The following is a 10,916-nucleotide window of genomic DNA, read 5'->3' on the forward strand; positions in this document are numbered from 1 at the left end:
CCAGTGATGTGATCAAGAGTTTTGGCACAATCTTGACTTCTACATTGATTTTGTAGATTAGTATTTATCGGTAGTTCACCATATTCCATTTGAACGTGTAAGAAAGAACTGCAGATGCTGGTTTAAACCGGAGGTAGACCCAAAATGCTGGAGTAACTCAGCGGGACAGGCAGCATCTCTGGAGAGAAGGAATGGGTGACGTTTCGGATCAGCCTGAAGAAGGGTCTCGACCCGAAACGTCGCCCATTCCTTCTCTTCAGAGATGCTGCCTGTTCCATTTGAACATGTTCCATTTGAACTAATTGAAATTCTCATGGCAACATCCATTTACAGTCTCAACCCGAGACAACATCTATTCCTTTTCTCCAGAGATGCTGCCTGACCCACTGAGTTACTCCAGCTTTTTGTGTCCATTTACAGACACGCAACTCTCAATAACACCAGTAGATGGCAGTGTTAGCTGCTAAAATCAATATTTCATATCAATGATATGAATCCGGGCTGTGACTAGGAGTTCTGCTGGTATCACAAAATGCTGGAGTAACTCAGCAGGTCAGGCAGCATCTCAGGAGAGAAGGAATGGGTGACGCTTCGGGTCGAGACCCTTCTTCAGACTGATGTCAGGGGGAGCAGAACAAAGAAAAGATATAGGTGGAGACAGGAAGACAGTGGGAGAACTGGGAAGGGGGAGGGGAAGAGAGGGACAGAGGAACTATCTAAAGTTAGAGAAGTCAATGTTCATACCGCTGGGCTGCAAGCTGCCCAGGCGAAACATGAGGTGCTGTTCCTCCAATTTCCGGTGGGCGTCACTATGGCACTGGAGGAGGCCCATGTTGCATCTCCTGTGGTTGCAGGGGAAAGTGCCTGGGGAGGGGATGGTTTGGGTGGGAAGGGACGAGTGGATCAGGGAATTACGGAGGGAACGGTCTCTGCGGAAAGCAGAAAGGGGAGGAGATGGGAAGATGTGGCCAGTAGTGGGATCCCGTTGGAGGTGACGGAAATGTTGGCGGATGATTTGTTGGGTACGCTGGCTGATGGGGTGGAAGGTGAGGACAAGGGGGATTCTGTTCCTTGTTACGAATGTGGGGAGGGGGAGCAAGAGCGGAGCTGCGAGATATAGAGGAGGTCCTAGTGAGAGCCTCATCTATAATGGAAGAGGGGAAGCCCCGTTTCCTAAAGAATGAGGACATCTCTGATGCCTCTTGGGCATCTCATCCTGGGTACAGATGCGGCGTAGACGGAGGAATTGGGAGTAGGGGATAGACTGTTTGCAGGAGACAGGGTGGGAAGAAGTGTAGTCCAGATAGCTGTGGGAGTCAGTGGGTTTGTAGTAGATGTCAGTCACTTGTTTGTCTCCTGTGATGGAGATGGTGAGATCCAGAAACGGGAGGGAAATGTCGGAGATGGTCCAAGTATATTTAAGAGCAGGATGGAAATTAGTGGTGAAATGTATGAAGTCAGTGAGTTCTGCATGGGTACAAGAGGTAGCACCAATGCAGTCGTCAATGTAGTGGGGGTAGAGTTCGGGGATGTGGCCAGTGTACGTCTGGAACAGGGATTGTTCGATGTACCCGACAAAGAGGCAGGGCCCATGCGAGCCCCCTTAGCTACGTCTCGAGTTTGGAGGAAGTGGGAGGAGTCAAAGAAGTTGTTAAGGGTAAGAGTAAGTGTCCAACAAATTATCCTCCAACATTTCTGTCACCTCCAACGGGACAATTTACAATTATACAAAGCCAATTAACCTACAAACCTGTACGTCTTTGGAGTGTGGGAGAAAACCAGAGCACCCAGAGAAAACCCACGCAGTCACGGGGAATACGTACAAACTCCGTACAGACAGCACCTGTCGTCAGGATCGAACCTGGGGCTGTGGCACTGTAAGGCAGCAGCTCTACCGCTACGCCACCGTGCTGCCTGTATCGTGGTCGGATAGATTGTGGTGTGTTTGAAGTTATAGTCTGCAGCTTCTCTTTTCCTCAGATGGTCAAAGTCTGCTGTGCAGGTGCTGATGAGCGTTGTCATCAATATCTACGTTCACTGACAGGTGAAACAAGGAAAGTGATCCATATTTTCCATGGTTTTCCCTTGAACTTCATGGGAAAGGGCAGGGCTCATGTCAAGGGCAGTGTAGTGCTCTGAAGATGGGCTGATGGAAGATGTTAGTATGTTTACGAATGTTAGTGTCAGGCCCATTCTCTCGTATGTTTCAGTGAACAAGTCACCAATGATTTGGAGCTTAGCTTCCAGATAAGCATCGTCTGGCTGATTGTATGTTGAAAGGCTGGAGCGATTGGGCTTGTATACACTGGAATTTAGAAGGATGAGGGGGGATCTTATTGAAACATATAAGATAATTAGGGGATTGGACACATTAGAGGCAGGAAACATGTTCCCAATGTTGGGGGAGTCCAGAACAAGGGGCCACAGTTTAAGAATAAGGGGTAGGCCATTTAGAACGGAGATGAGGAAGAACTTTTTCAGTCAGAGAGTGGTGAAGGTGTGGAATTCTCTGCCTCAGAAGGCAGTGGAGGCCAGTTCGTTGGATGCTTTCAAGAGAGAGCTGGATAGAGCTCTTAAGGATAGCGGAGTGAGGGGATATGGGGAAAAGGCAGGAACGGGGTACTGATTGAGAGTGATCAGCCATGATCGCATTGAATGGCGGTGCTGGCTCGAAGGGCTGAATGGCCTACTCCTGCACCTATTGACTATTGTCTATTGTCTAATGTTGCAAAAAAACATAACAAATACTGTAGAAGAAGGCCTTTTGGCCCTTAATGTCGACTCTTCCTTTCAATAAGTGAATGGTTGTCCTTTTAGCTTAGTGTCACTTTCAGATATGAAGTCCCTTAAAATCTAAACATTTATTGATCTTCATCTTCAACACACGCAGCAACTGGACTTCCACAGCATTCAGCTGAGGAATTTCAAAAAAATCACTGTCCTCTGAGTCCTGAATGATTAACCCTTTGCTTCACAGCCTGAAAAAAACATGATTTCTGCATCTAGCACGTCAAATGCTATTTGTATATTGTGGAAGGAACTGCAGATGCTGGTCACACAACGAAAATAGACACAAATGCTGGAGTAACTCAGCGGGACAGGCAGCATCTGTGCAGAGAAGGAATGGGTGACGTTTTGAGTTGAGACACATCTTCAGACTGAGAGTCAGGGCAGAGGGTGTCTAGGGATATGGAAGGGTAAGGTGTGAAACGACAGATCAAAGTGGACGATGCTAGGGAAATATGGAATGTGTAGGAAAAAGGGTCTCGATCCGAAACGTCACTAATCAAGAAATTATCTATCTCTGCCTTAAATATATCACCTGAATCTGAATCTGAATGACCTTTATTGTCATTCAAGATGAATTGAACGAAAATCATTTGCCACGCAGTCACAACAGTACCGAGTAAAAGACACAAGACACACAATTTTAACACAAACATCCATCACAGTGACTCCTCCAGACACCCCTTCACTGTGATGGAAGGCAAGAATCCTCTATCCCTCCATTGCAAATATATGTTCCTCTTGGTATGGAGATTAGATCTGTTTACAACATTCCAGTGAGGCGGAGCACCCGGAGAAAACCCACGCGGTCCGGTAGAGAGAGCACCTGTGGTCAGGATCAACCCTGGGTCTCTGGCGCTGTAAGGCAGCAACGCTACCACCTTGCCACCCAAAAGTACTACTGAGAAGGTGGTGAGTTGTTTTGAACAGTTGCATTTCTTCCAATAAAGAGAACACACAGGACATAGAGCATTTGGGGAGGGAGTTCTAGGGTTTAGACCTAATGATGATAAAAGAATGGTAATATATTTCAAAGTCATGGTAGTATGAGGCTTTGAAGGAAATGTGCAAAGGGTGATGCGGCCATCTGCCTGTGGCCCCTTCTCTTTCTCGGGGGGGGAGGTTTTGGGAGGTACCTTTTGCAGCAGCTTAAGTGAGTAACAGCAGCCACTGTGTGCCAGTAGGTAAGGGAATAAGGGAACAGCAGCCACTGTGTGCCAGTAGGTGGTGCTGTCTCGAAGGGCCGAATGGCCTACTCCTGCACCTATTGTCTATTGTCTAATGAATGCTTGGGGTGTTGATGGGTGTAAATCTGGAAGGTTGCCGTGGTTTGGATGGTGCTGAACTGCTGGTGACACAAGGAACTGCAGATGCTGGAATGCAGAGCAAAACACAAAGTGCTGGAGGAATTCAAAGCATCAGGCAGCGGCTGTGAAGGACATGGATGGGCGATGTCAGGTGGGGACCCTTCTTCAGGCTGATTGTAGGAGGGAGGAGCAAGATGAAAGAAGAGGTGGGGATGGGACAAAGCGCAGCAAGTGATAGGTGGATACTGGTAAAGAGGGTTTGATCAGGAGACGGCCTGAATAACTGACAAAGGTTAGAGATTTTAAAAAGTTGGATGAGGAGTGAAATGTAAAGACGACAGGGGATATAAAGAAGGAATGGGATGGGGGATGGTGGTGGGGGGAGGTGGGTTGGAAGAACGGGTGTGGACTGGACTGGGGTGGGGCACAGGGAAGACCGATGGGTGAGGGGTATTACTTAAAAGTAAATAATTACTTAAAAGTAAATAATTCTATGTTCATTCTGTTGGGTGGTGAGCTACCTAATGAGCTGCTTAGTTTAGTTTAGTTTAGAGATACAGCGCAGAAACAGGCCCTTCGGCCCACCAAGTCCGCACCGACCAGCGATCCCCGCACATTAACACTACCCTGCACCCACTAGGGACAATTTATACTTACACCAAGCCAATTAACCTACAAACCTGTACGTCTTTGGAGTGTGGGAGGAAACCGCGGAAGATCTCGAAGAAAACTCATGCGGTCACGGGGAGAACGTACAAACTCCTTGCAGACAGCACCCGTAGTCAGGATCAAACCGTGGTCTCTTGTGCTGCAAGCGCTGTAAGGCAGCAACTATAGACAATAGACAACAGGTGCAGGAGGAGGCCATTCGGCCCTTCGAGCCAGCACCGCCATTCAATGTGATCATGGCTGATCATTCTCAATCAGTACCCCGTTCCTGCCTTCTCCCCATACCCCCTGACTCCGCTATCCTTAAGAGCTCTATCCAGCTCTCTCTTGAATGCATTCAGAGAATTGGCCCCCACTGCCTTCTGAGGCAGAGAATTCCACAGATTCACAACTCTCTGACTGAAAAAGTTTTTCCTCATCTCAGTTCTAAATGGCCTACCCCTTGTTCTTAAACTGTGGCCCCTTGTTCTGGACTCCCCCCAACATTTGGGAACATGTTTCCTGCCTCTAACGTGTCCAACCCCTTAATAATCTTATACGTTTCGATAAGATCTCCTCTCATCCTTCTCATCCAGTGTGCATGTGGTCTCACTCTAGCACTGGAGGAGGCCCAGGACAGAATGGGAAAGGAAGTCAAAATGGTTAGTAACCGAGAGATCCAACAACAGGCCCTGGTGGACACAATGTAAGTGTATGATGAAACAGTTGTCTGATGTAAAGGAGGCCTCATCGGGAACACCAAATGCAGAAGATAAGGTGAGTGGAGTTGCACGTGAACCTCTGTCTCACCTAGAATGACTGCTGAGGACCCTGAATGGAGGTGAGGGGGGGGGGGGGTGGGGGGGGGGACAGGGATTACACCTCACAAGTTCACAAGTTATAGGAGTAGAATTAGGCCATTCACCCCCTTGAGTCTACTTTGCCATTCTATCATGGCTGATCTCTGCCTCCAAAACCCATTTTCCTGCCTTCTCCCCATGACCCTTGACACCCGTTCTAATCAAGAATTTGTCTATTTCTGCCTTTAAAATATCCACGGACTTGGCCTCCACAGCCTTCTGTGGCAATGAGTTCCACAGATTAACTGCCCTATGACTAAAGAAGTTCTACCTCACCTCCTTTACTAAAAGAGCGCCCTTTAATTCTGAGGCTATGACCTTCAGTATGGTCCTAGACTCTCCCACCAGTGGAAACATCTTTTCCACATCATCCACTCTATCTGTGAATTTCACTATTCTGTAAGTTTCAATGAGGTCCCCCCTCAACCTTCTAAACCCCAGCGAGTGCAGGCCCAGTGCCGACAAGCGATCATCTCCTGCGGTTGCAGGGAAACGTACCTGGGAGGGGGCGGGTTGGGTGGAAATGGATGAGGGGACCAAGGAGATGTGAAAGGGAGCGGTCTCGACAGAAAGCAAAAGAGGTGGTGATGGGAAGATGTGGCTGGTGAGTAGTGTAAGAAAATAACTGCAGATGCTGGTACAAATCGAAGGTATTTCAGTATTGAGTAACTCAGCAGGTCAGGCAGCATCTCAGGAGAGAAGGAATGGGCGACGTTTCGGGTCGAGACCCTTCTTCAGACTGGTGAGTAGGATCACGTCGAAGGTGGCTGACATAACGGAGCACGACGTGCTGGTTGCGGAGACTGGTGGGGTGAAAGGAGAGGACCAGGGGAACTCTGGGGAGAGGGGGAATGAGGGCAAAAACAGCAGGACACACAGAGAAGAATTGCGTGAGGGATCCATCCATGATTGCGGGGGGGAACCATGTTTACTGAAGAAAGAAGACATCTCAGTTGACCAGGAGGGAAAAGTCCCATCTTGTGACCAGGTGGCAGAGTCGGAGAAATCGAGAGAAGAGGATGGTGTCCGTGTAAGAGGGTGGGAAGAATTGCTGTGGGAGTCACAAGCATCCCCTTATCCTAGTTTACACCCCAGCAGTATGAACATTGACTTCTCTAACTTCGGATAGTTCCTCTGTCCCTCTCTTTCCCCCTCCCCTTCCCAGTTCTCCCACTAGTCTTCCTGTCTTCTACTACATCCTATCTTTGTCCCGCCCCCTCCCCTGACATCAGTCTGAAGAAGGGTCTCGACCCGAAACGTCACCCATTCCTTCTCTCCAGAGATGCTGCCTGACCTGCTGAGTTACTCCAGCATTGTAGCAGATATGAGTCGATAGTCTGTCCCCTGAGGAGAATGTTAATTGAGGGAAAATTACTGGGTCTCTGTTCAAGAAAGAACCAAAGACCCGGAGACCTTCCTGGTGGGGAATGGAAGTGTAAAGGGAATGGATGGATGTCCATGAAAAAGATCTGGTGAAGTGGACCAACTAAGGAATTGACAGTCATTGGCGTATCGAAGAGTGTTTCAGGCGTTTCAGATTTGGGTCGGAAGTGATTGGAAAAGGGGGAGAAAGAGAGAGTTCAGTATTTGGAGATGAGTTCAGTGGGACTGGGGTACCATTTTAATCTTTTATTTAAAAACTACTCCCATACCACTAGCATTAACTTTCCTCCTCCCACCCTCTCAACATTTAATCTACCTACACACCCAATATTCACGTTTCTGCACCCTTCTCGAAACCAGTCTGAAGAAGGGTGTCAAGCCGAGACGTCACCCATTCCTTCTCTCCAGAGATGATGCCTGTCCCGCTGAGTTACTCCAGCATTTTGTGTCTATTCGCGAAACTGTTCATCTCCCCTTACTCCCCATTTGAAACATTTACTTTCCTCCTCCACCTTCCAGCATTTAATGACTTCCTCTCCCGATCTGTAACGATTACTCCCCCTTCTCGCATTAACCCCAACATCTAAGCATCCCCTTATCCTAGTTTGCACCCCAGCAGTATGAACGTTGACTTCTCTAACTTCGGATAGTTCCTCTGTCCCTCTCTTTCCCGTTCCCCATCCCAGTTCTCCCACCAGTCTTCCTGTCTCCAACTATATTCTATCTTTGTCCCGCCCCCCCTGACATCAGTCTGAAGAAGGGTCTCGACCCGAGACGTCACCCATTCCTTCTCTCCAGAGATGCTGCCTGACCCGCTGAGTTACTCCAGCGTTTTGTGTCTACCCTTATCTTAGTCGCTCATTCCGTCCCGTGCCCTGCATTTAATCATCCCCACTCAGTCTGAAGAAGGGTCCTGGCCTGAAACATCGCCGTGCCATTCAGAAAATAACTGCAGATGCTGGTTCAAATCGAAGGTAGACACCAAATGCTGGAGTAACTCAGCGGGTCAGGCAGCATCTCGGGAGAGAAGGAATGGGTGACGTTTTGGGTCGAGACCGAAACGTCACCCTGAGATGCTGCCTGAGATGCTGCCTGACCCGCTGAGTTACTCCAACATTTTGTGTCTACCAGCACTTTTGTGTTTCGCTGCCTACACCAGTTACTCTCGGTACCTCCATCCCACCCAACAATTCGATTGCCCAAACATGTACCTCCCCTCTTTCCTCCTCAGCATTTACTCTCTGCCTCCATCCCCCGAGACCTTTATTTTTCCCTCTTCCACAAACATTTTGTCACTCGGTGGATATTGTGTATGCAAAAATCCTCCGTATAAAATCAGCAGCTATTTGCTGCAGCTACTGGTGAAATGTTACCTGACCTTCCAACCAGTTTGATAACATAGTCATAGAGTCATCGAGGGATACAGCGTGGAAACAGGCCCTTCGGCCCAACTTGCCCACACTGGCCAACATTTCCCAGCTACCCGCAGTTGGTCCATATCCCTCCAAACCTGTTCTATCCATGTACCTGTCTAAAACGTCGGGATAGACCCAGCCTCAACTACCTCCTCTGGCAGCTTGTTCCATTCACCCACCACCCTTTGTGTGAAAAAGTTACCCCTCAGATTCTTATTAAATCGTTTCTCTTTCACCTTAAACCTATGTTCCCTGGTCCTCGATTCACTCACTCTGGGTAAGAGACTGTGTGCATCTACCTGATCTATTCCTCTCATGATTTTATACACAACTAGACCAAGTGGACCTGTTGGGCCCAAGCCTCTCCTGTATTGGTGCAGCACCCTCTCCTACCCCCCTACCCCCTCCCTCCCCTCCCCACTTCCCCATCCCCCTCCCCACTTCCCCTCAACACCCCTTATCCACCTTCCTCCCCCCTCCCTCCCCCTCCCTCCCTCCCCCCTCCCTCCCGAGGAGATAGATTTAAACTTTAAAATGTGAATAACTTTAAAAACATAACACCAATTTCAATAAAACTACTTGCTTTACCATTAAAGGGATGACGGTGAGTAAGGTGGGCCTAAAATTGTCACGCTATCGTGTACCGTTTTGGCTGTAGTTCGATCACAAATAAACAAACAAACGAGAGTTTTAGTATATAGATGAACCATTTAATGAACCATTTAAAGTTGTTTGACTACAGGCCCTAACAATTATGCTGGGCTTGCTGAGGAGAAAGAGCCACCTTCAAGAAGAAGCATCCATCTTTCCATTGAATGGCATTACCATCTGTGGTTTGCAGAAGATGCGTACATCATGCACGTTGATCCACATCATGCCTGGCATCTTTCGTTCATCTGTATACTAAAACTCTCGTTTGTTTGTTTGTTTGTTCCTGAACTACAGCCAAAACGGTACACGATAGCGCGCCAATTTTAGGCCCACCTTACTCACCAACTGGTGCTAATGGAAGGAGTTTCATTGAAATCTGTGTTATGTTTTTAAAGTTATTCACATTTTAAAGTTTAAATCTATCTCCTTGGGAGGGATGGAGGGAGGGAGGGAGGGATGGAGGGAGGGGGGAGGAAGGAGGATAAGGGGAGTTGAGAGGGATGGAATGGGGGGAGGGGAAGGGGGGAGGGGAAGGGGGGAGGGGAGGAGGAGGGGAGGGATGGGGGAGGGGGAGGGGAGGAGAAGGGGAGGGAGGGGGGAGCATGAGGGGAGGGAGGAGGGAGGGGGGAGGGGGAGGGGGGAGGAGAGGGTGCTGCACCAATGCAGGAGAGGTTTAGGCCCAACGGGTCCAAGGTCTAGTTTGTTCTATATCTTTCTACATCGTCTACATCTCATGTTTCCATTTCCTGTGACTTTCAGTCTGAAGAAGGGTCTCGACCCGAAATGTCACCCATTCCTTCTCTCCAGAGATGCTGCCTGTCCCACTGAGTTACTCCAGCATTTTGTGTCTATCGTCGATTTAAACCAGCATCTGCAGTTCCTTCCCACACATTTTGTGTGCTACTCGGGAGGATACCTTTGGCAAAACCCTGTGTAAGGCGGTCAATAATTTATAGGAGAGCTGCAGCTGACCTTGGAACTGATGATATCAGCATCTGCACTCTGCGGATGCTGATATAAAAATAGAAAATGCAGGTCAGATAATGTCAGCGGAGAGAGAAACTGAATTTCTGGATAAAATCATGAGAGGGATGGATTGGGTAGATGCACAGAGTCTCTTGCCCAGAGTGAGTGGATTAAGGACCAGAGGACATAGGTTGAAGGTTGAAGGTGAAAAGATTTAATAGGAATCTGAGGGGTAACTTTTTCACACAAAGGGCGGTGGGTGCATGGAACGAGCTGCCAGAGGAGGTAGTTGAGGCAAGGACTATCCCAACATTTAGGAAACAGTTAGACAGGTACATGGATAAGGCAGGTTTGGAGGGATATGGACCAAATGCGGGCAGGTGGGACTAGTGTGGGCAAGTTGGGTCGAAGGGCCTGTTTCCACACTGTATCACTCTATGACTCTATGACTAACAGTTTAGGTCAATAATCATGACGGCTAAGGCTGAAGTGAAACATCTCGATCTATGACTGCTCACCTTAGATTCTCAGGAGAACCTGCAAAATAATCGAGGAGGATGCCATGTCCTTCACCAGCTATTCAACATTGAAGAGTTGTGGATGCTTACGTTAGTTCAATGATTAAGCTGACACCACGGGCTGTTCCTTTTCCTTACGAAACAGGTTTCTTCTCATGATTGGGGAGAACAACACCACCATTGTGGGCCGGATATCAACTAATGATGAGACGAAGTACAGGAAGGAGATCGAGAACCTCGTGTCCTGGTGTCAAGACGACAACCTTTCTCTCAATGTCAGCAAGACAAAGGAAATAGCGATCGACTTCAGGAATGATTTCAGGCGGTGCACATACCCCAATTTGCATTGATGGCGCCAAAGTAGAGATGTCAATATCACCA

Source organism: Rhinoraja longicauda, chromosome 1, assembly GCF_053455715.1.
Source record: "Rhinoraja longicauda isolate Sanriku21f chromosome 1, sRhiLon1.1, whole genome shotgun sequence".
In the NCBI taxonomy this organism is placed as follows: Eukaryota; Metazoa; Chordata; class Chondrichthyes; order Rajiformes; family Arhynchobatidae; genus Rhinoraja; species Rhinoraja longicauda.